Source organism: Otolemur garnettii, unplaced genomic scaffold, assembly GCF_000181295.1.
Source record: "Otolemur garnettii isolate 467f Iridium unplaced genomic scaffold, OtoGar3 scaffold00057, whole genome shotgun sequence".
Classification (NCBI taxonomy): domain Eukaryota; kingdom Metazoa; phylum Chordata; class Mammalia; order Primates; family Galagidae; genus Otolemur; species Otolemur garnettii.
The window spans coordinates 6,342,731-6,350,079 of record NW_003852452.1 but is presented as its reverse complement, the minus strand read 5'-3'; the positions used below and the strand labels follow the sequence as shown (position 1 = coordinate 6,350,079).

At 39.2% G+C, this 7,349-nt stretch overlaps 1 protein-coding gene across 1 annotated transcript in view; it reads left to right on the top strand.

The window, feature by feature from the left end:
* The window catches only part of ITPR2 (inositol 1,4,5-trisphosphate receptor type 2), a 482,247-nt gene that overhangs the window by 68,152 nt on the left and 406,746 nt on the right, over positions 1–7,349 (top strand). The window lies entirely within an intron of this gene.

Here is a 7,349-nt window from a genome sequence, read left to right as displayed (position 1 = left end):
TGCAGTTGTCATTGTTGGTTATCTGGCTGGGCCAGGTTTGAACCCGCCAACTTTGGTGTATGTGGCTGGCACTGTAACCACTGTGCTACAGACCCAAGCCAGGAGTCCTTACTGTTGATGTAGGTAAAGATGGAAGTGAAGATTAGAACCAACCAAACAAATTAGCAAAAACAAAGCAGATAAAACAAAACAAGCTCAAATAGCCAACAACTGCAGCAATATAGAAAAGAGGAAAAAAAAAAGAATGAAGAAAGTAAAAAAAAATAAAAATTAAGAAAAATACTAAAAATAATTTATATATAGCAGAAGGAACAAACTTTAATAGCAATATATATGTTGCAATATGTCTCTGGGTGTTATGGCGTACTTCCGTTCAGGGATCATAGTTTGGGCATTGAATTCTTTGCTGACATACTGAGGCTTCTCTTTCCTGCTGTGGGTTATAATGGAATCAGACTGATTGGTGCTTAGACCATGGCTCTGCTATTTACTAGAGTGTGACTTTGAGGGGCTACTTTATCCTACCTCATTATAGTAGGATAAAGTACTGGAATTTACATTTATGGTGATATAGACATCTTGGAGTTATCTAGAAATTAAAATAATTTGTGTAAAGTAACTAGCACAAAGTAGGATCCTTAAGTTGTTTTTTTCCTCACCTTCACTCCCTGTATAATTAGGAGTGACAGAGACAAATGTTGATATGTCCACTTTTCACATCTGTGAATTCTGTATCTGTGGATTCAACAAACTACAGATTGGAAATACTTGTGAAGAAAAAATTCTATGAAGTTCCAAAAGCAAAAACTTGAACTGGCTACATGTTCAGTACAGTGTTAAATCCGTGTGAAGGAAGTGATGTGTGGCCTTTGTATTAGGTATTATATATAATCTAGAGATGATTTACAGTATTTAAGAGGATGTGTGTAGATTATTTGCAAATACTGTGGCATCTTATATCGGGGACTTCAGCATCTGTGGTTTTTGGTATCTGCAGAGGGTTCTGGACCCCTCCCTTTCCTAGTGAATCCCAAAGGACAACTGTAGTAGACCATATAGCTTTAAGGAAAGGAGAAGCGAGAGCTATGCTTGGCACATTCTGTAATCATAAGAAACACCGGTAACATCTCAGTAGTATAACACGGTGATAAGGGCATGGGGAAGAGTTGTTGTCCCTCAACACGAGATTGCAAGAGCTCATGAGATGAGAGCATTAGTGATTGGCGGTCTCTCCACCTGTGGTGCTAAGAGTCATGAGAGTACATCTATAAGAAGCTGCAGGAGAAAGCAGTCGAGGAGAGTGCGTGCCATTCTTTCATGGACCTGCTCACTCTGACTCTTTCGCTTTTCCTGCCTGCAGAATGCTTGCACGGTGTCTCTGCCAAGACTGCTAAGATTCATTCTTTTACTAAGACTGCTTTTCTCCCTCAAAGACTGTTTCTCTGTCTTTCTCTTCTGCTAAAGTGAATAGCCCTTGGGCACCTAAGGGTAATTGTTCCCGAGCGCCGGACCATAGAGAAACGGGGCCAGAGACCTGGCCAGTCCTGGGCCCTGACAAGTGGCATCCCAGATGGGACCCAACAAGTGGCAACCATGAAGGGACCTGATAGATGACTGTAATTACATTTCCTTCTCTCTTTCTTGTCTTCCTCGAAATACTGAGAGTTGTTTTTAATTTTACCTTTGTTACTCCAGTGAACTCCTATTTGATTCTGTTGGCTTCCATATGGCTATTAATTTCCTAAGTTCAGAATTTGCTTGGTCTTAGTGGAAGAATTATTGTTAATCACTGGCAGCTCTGAGAAAGACAATGTGGAGGTCACAAGGAGCCCTTGTTCTTGGGCTTGCCAAAAGCTACTATTTCATTGTTATTATTGCACCCTCCTTTAGATGTGCTCTGCTACTTCTAATTACTTTTTCAGTCTTTGACGTAATCTTTGTTACCTGCCTTGGTATGTATGTGTGTGTGCCAGCTCGTAGTATCAGTAATTCTGTATTTAATTTGGCTAGATTTGCTTAGTATTTGCCAAACTAGTGCAATTTCCTTAGGTAGGATATAATTTACAACAGAATGACACCTCATAATTTAAATAGCAGCTGTTGAGGGAAGGCAAACAGTTACAAACTACTCTTTCTTTTTCTTTGGAAAAGAGCTGTGCCGTGTGTGGTGTTGGGAGGCACTGAATAATGTACTTCAAGACATACCTGGCCTTGCTACTGGGGTTTGATTTACATGGACAAAGATAAAAAGTACTCATTTGAATTTGCTTGCAAATACAACACCAGTTAGATTCTCCTAAGAGAGTTTTGAAAGAACAACACTCTTATTAGTAAAAAAGGGAATTTCTTACTGTATGTTAATTTAACAGATAAGGCTTAATCACCCATAACCTGGGAGAGGTGGTTTTACTTGAAAGGTGATAATTTTTATGTATGTATCATTCCTTTATTTCTGTATTACCTACTGAACACTTTTTATGTGTTAGGTACTTTGATAGACCCTGGAGGTAAAACTGTAGGTTGTATGGACACTGTTTCTATCCTCATGGTGCACATGGCCCATGATGCCTGTAAGGTTTAAGTTTGGCTTCTTGACCTTGGTCTTGGAAGAGACAGGCAGGATTGGATGTGATCCGTAGAGGATCAATAACTTGTTTGAGAAACTGTAAGTTTCAAAAATATTTCCTTTTATATTTTTCTTGGCATTTAGTTAGGAAATTTAGAAGAAACTACTGGCTAATTTCGTTGTGCTAAGGACAGTGTAGAAAATCCTTCTGCCATCCCTGTCTGCCCAGTTCTATATGGGGAGCCGCGGACTGATGAGGGAAGGGCACGTAGGGCAGCAGGTGGAACAATCTTATTGAAAATTGACACTCATTAGAACAGCGGCCGCCGGATCACATGCCTTGTCTTGCCAGTTGCCTCTCCTTTCAGTGTCTAATCTGTGAAGACTTGACCATCCTCTGCTCTACCTCAGACATGTATCCTTTATCTGAAATTTTACAATGTTAGAATTTTCCAGAGCCATTATGGCTGGGAAGACTGCTATGGAGAAAGGCTAGGGTTAAGATGGGGAATTCTTTCCTTCCTCCCATTAAGAGCTAGTGATCCTGACAAAATTAGTGAAGTAATGACTAATGGCGAGGCAAAAACAAATGAACTCAGTGAGGAAGGAATGAACTTGAACATGCATCTATTATGTACTATGTAGTGGCTTGTTATTTTTAAGTTTTCATATTCAACTACTCTTTTAAAACTTAGAGGAGGCACCCATGTATGTTAAGTGGACAGTTAAAATATACTTTTATGTATTGTGTATATCGTATATATTATACATATCCTTAACAATGTCTAGTTAAGGAAGAAATAAGACTAGAAATGGGGAGATCAAGAGTGGGCGGAGAAGAAAAAACTTACTCCTGGTGATGATAAGAGATAGAGACAGGGAAGAGTCACATGGAGGGAAGAGGAGGCAGGAAGGGAAGTTCTTGCCTGGATTATTCCATTTGGGCAGTTCCTTCAGAAGCAAATTGTAATGACTGTTATTATTCCTTGGAATTCTAATTAATGCTTACAGAATTATTTTAAATTCGAGTACTTCTAGAACTATCTTTGAATTTCTAGAAATCAAAGCAGTCGTAGCAGCCACTTCTGTCGTCACTTTCCCATCTTTTACATCCCCAAGAGGACGTTTTGCTAAGGAGCCTACCTGAAACATTGTCACAACATGAAATACTTCATAGGCATCCAGTAAAATCAGACAGGGTTGGATTTGGATCAGATAGTCAGATGAAGAATGAAAGTTGAATTAAATAAACATTTCCATGTATTTGAAAAATTACACAAAGGGTTAAAACCAACTACAGATGCTGCTGTACTTAACGATAAATTCATCATAAATACAAAATGCCACAAGTCGAGATTGCAATAGGAGAGACAGGCCCAAGTATTCTGAGGAATTTAGCATAGACAAAAAGAGTTTAATTACTAACAGAAGGGCTGTTAAAATTAAGATGTCTAACATGAAATGAAGAAAACTTTCTTAAAAGAGGGGACTATTTACCAATGAAAGTTAATTGATAACCCTGTATATGCATTGCCTTCTCAAAACATAGACACATAGCTGTGGGTTATGCATGTGGTAGAAATAATTTTGTGGCCAGGCATGGTAGCTCCCATCTGTAATCCTACTACTCTGGAAGTCTGAGGCAGATGGATTGTCTGACCTCAGGAGTTTGAGACCAACCTGAGGCTACGGTGAGACTTTGTCTGTAAAAATGGCCAGGTGTTATGGTGGTGTCTGTAGTCTCAGCTCCTTGGGAGGCTGAGGCAAGAGGATTGCTTGAAACCAGGAGTTTCAGGTTGCTGTGAGCTGTGATGCCACGTAACACTTTACCCAGGGGGACAGAGTGAGACTCTGTCTTAAAAAAGAAAAGAAACCAGGCAGGCATGAAACAAAGGTAAAATCTACAAATAGAAATATAGTGAAAAAAATAATTTTATGTCTGGGTTTAAAATCATGTTGTTTTAGGGTGTTGGCTTAGAAACTTTTAAAATTAGGATGATATTTTACCTTTTGAGCTCACTTGATTTGAGTTAATTTTCTATGTCAGAACATATATAGAAATAAGGGGGAACGTGAGTCAATCTTGGTCACCACCACCTGGGCCTCAAGGCTACAACGATTGTTCTGCTAGTTTGAATTAGTCCTGCTGATGCCACAGTATGTAGAAACTGCTCTGAACCCTGGGCAGTGATCTTGCAACTTTTTTGATCACATGCCTCACCTACAAGTTAGTACACTAGTTATACATTTATTTTTAAATGATACATATGTATGACTATAATACTACACTGTACACATTATTAAATATATACAAAAGAATATTTAAAAATAGGGGATAAAAATAAATTTGACTTCTAAAATCCTTTCCCACATCCCAGTAGACTGTTTGGGCACTCCCTTGAAATGTGCACACCTTTTTTGGAACCTACTACCTGGGTGTTTTGCCATTATGGTGACTCAACCATTTTCGTTGCTTGGGCGGTGTAAACTAGCTGCATGATCTCGAGCTGATATCCTCACTTAACTTACTGTGGAGTGGGGGTAATCATACCTGTCCCATGGGATTGTTTCAGAGAGTGAATGCAGCAAGGTATCTGCACTTGTCAGCACAGCGTACGAATGTCAGCTGTTTGTCCCTGTGGCTGACTTTTTCTTCATTCCCTTCTATTTCACTTTTTCTTCTCATTCAAGATAATTACTTCCTTTTCTTCTGCCTCAGGACTTTGCTTACTGTGTTCTCTCTTGTGTGTTTCTATTGGCTTTCTTTCCACATTTCATGTACAGAGAGAGGATCTGTTTGGACTAATTTGTTGTAATTGTATGTCCCATTATGGCTGGCAATCCTGGTTTCCGCCTATTGTCTCAGTGTAACTATGGTGGTTTGTGGTTCTTTTACCTTTTTAGGGTATCCTGGGCTGGAAATAAAGGACATGGTCACCATATCAATAAGTTATCATCAAATATAGGGGACCTGGGTGGAGACATACCTCTTGTATGAAGGGCTGCACAACCAAGATGCCTATTTTCAGATGGAAATATTTACCAGATGAGGGGCGGTCCTATGACTTACTATCTAGAAAGGAATGATACGGCAGCATCGTGAGTGTGGCGTGCTCTCAGAGAGATGTCTAAAACAAGAGGTAATCAATAAGCAGAATGATATATTACTTTAGGGGAGGGCTGGGAAGTTGGAGTCTATAACCATGGTGCCTGTCTACCCAGATTGCAAAAATGAAAAGCAAGAATTTATTGAATATTGGACTTAGGAATCTAAATTTGCAGGCTGAAGCTCAACATCATGGTGAATTTTTTTTTTTTTTTTTTTTGCAGTTTTTGGCCAGGGCTGGGTTTTGAACCCGCCACCTCCGGCATATGGGGCCAACGCCTTACCCCTTTGAGCCACAGGTGCCACTTGCGTGGTGAATATTTTTTAAATTCAGAAAACATTCTTTTAATTTGGAGTAAAATGTGCTACTTTTATGAGGTTACACTAAAATTCATAGCAGAAGTTAGAAATGGGTTTTCTTCAGCCGGGTGTGGTGGCTCACACCTGTAATCCTAACCCTCTGGGAGGCCGAGGCAGGTGTATTGCCCAAGCTCAGGAGTTCAAGACCAGCCTGAGCAAGAATGGGAGCCCATCTCTAAACATAGTGGGGCATAGTGGTAGGTACCTGTATTCCCAGCTACTTGGGAGGCTGAAGCAGAAGGATGACTTGAGGCCAAGAGTTTGAGGTTGCTGTGAACTATGACACCATGGCACTCTACTAAGGGTGAGAAAGTGAGACTGTTCCCCCCCCCCAAAAAAAAAGTAGAAAGAAAGAGGTTTTCTTGTCCTGTACCAGGCGTTTTAGAAAGAGTAGAATAGTTTCTTGTCATCCTAATGGTTTACTCAAAACTGTTGTCTCTTGTTTATTGGGTTTTATTCAATTCTGGCTTCATGCTTTATACCTATTTCATATTCAGCAAATATTAATTAGCAATTGTAAAGATTATTCTAATAGTACCAGGGAAAGAAACCCATTCTTGATTAGTGAATCATACATATTTTCATTTTCAAACAATTTCCACTACTGTGTTTCTGAGGTATAGTATTTAAAATTATTCCTTGATTTAAGAAGTCATAGCTAGGGGACGCATGCCATAATAAAGAAAATGGAATATTAAGGTGGCTTCATTTTTATTCCTGCTTTTATGACGTTTATCAGAGTTGATAATATAAGAACTAATAAACAAGTTAACTTTTGCATTTCCTGAGATCTACAGGCTCGGATTTCTAAAATGAAGATAATATTTGATTGTGATCCTCAGACCTGAAATGGTACAACGTGACACAATACTTGAATGGTTTTTATTTCCTCTCAGAGTCAGGAGCAGGTGGTGAATATCCTGGAACGTATTAGTAGTTCATTGTTTCTGCAGGAGAAAAAGAACATAGTGATTGAAACTGTATGATTACTAGAGTTGGAAAATCAGTTTTGACTAAAAAGATGGCTAAAATTCAGTTTTCCACTAATGCTTGATATTTTACATTGTGGAATAAGCAGTAATTTTTTTCTCAGAAATTTGTGAGTAACGTGTTGAGTGATTGTTGCTTGGATCACAGTCCATTTTAAATTTCCTGGCTTGGACATTTAAAAGACAGTGATAACTAATTATGAGTCCAGTTTCTTCCTGTACTTTACCCCTTGGACTTTCAAACTGCAGAGTAGAGATGATAACGCCTAAGAAATTCATAGAGAATCGGCTCGGTGCCTGTGGCTCAAGTGGCTAAGGCGCCAGCCAC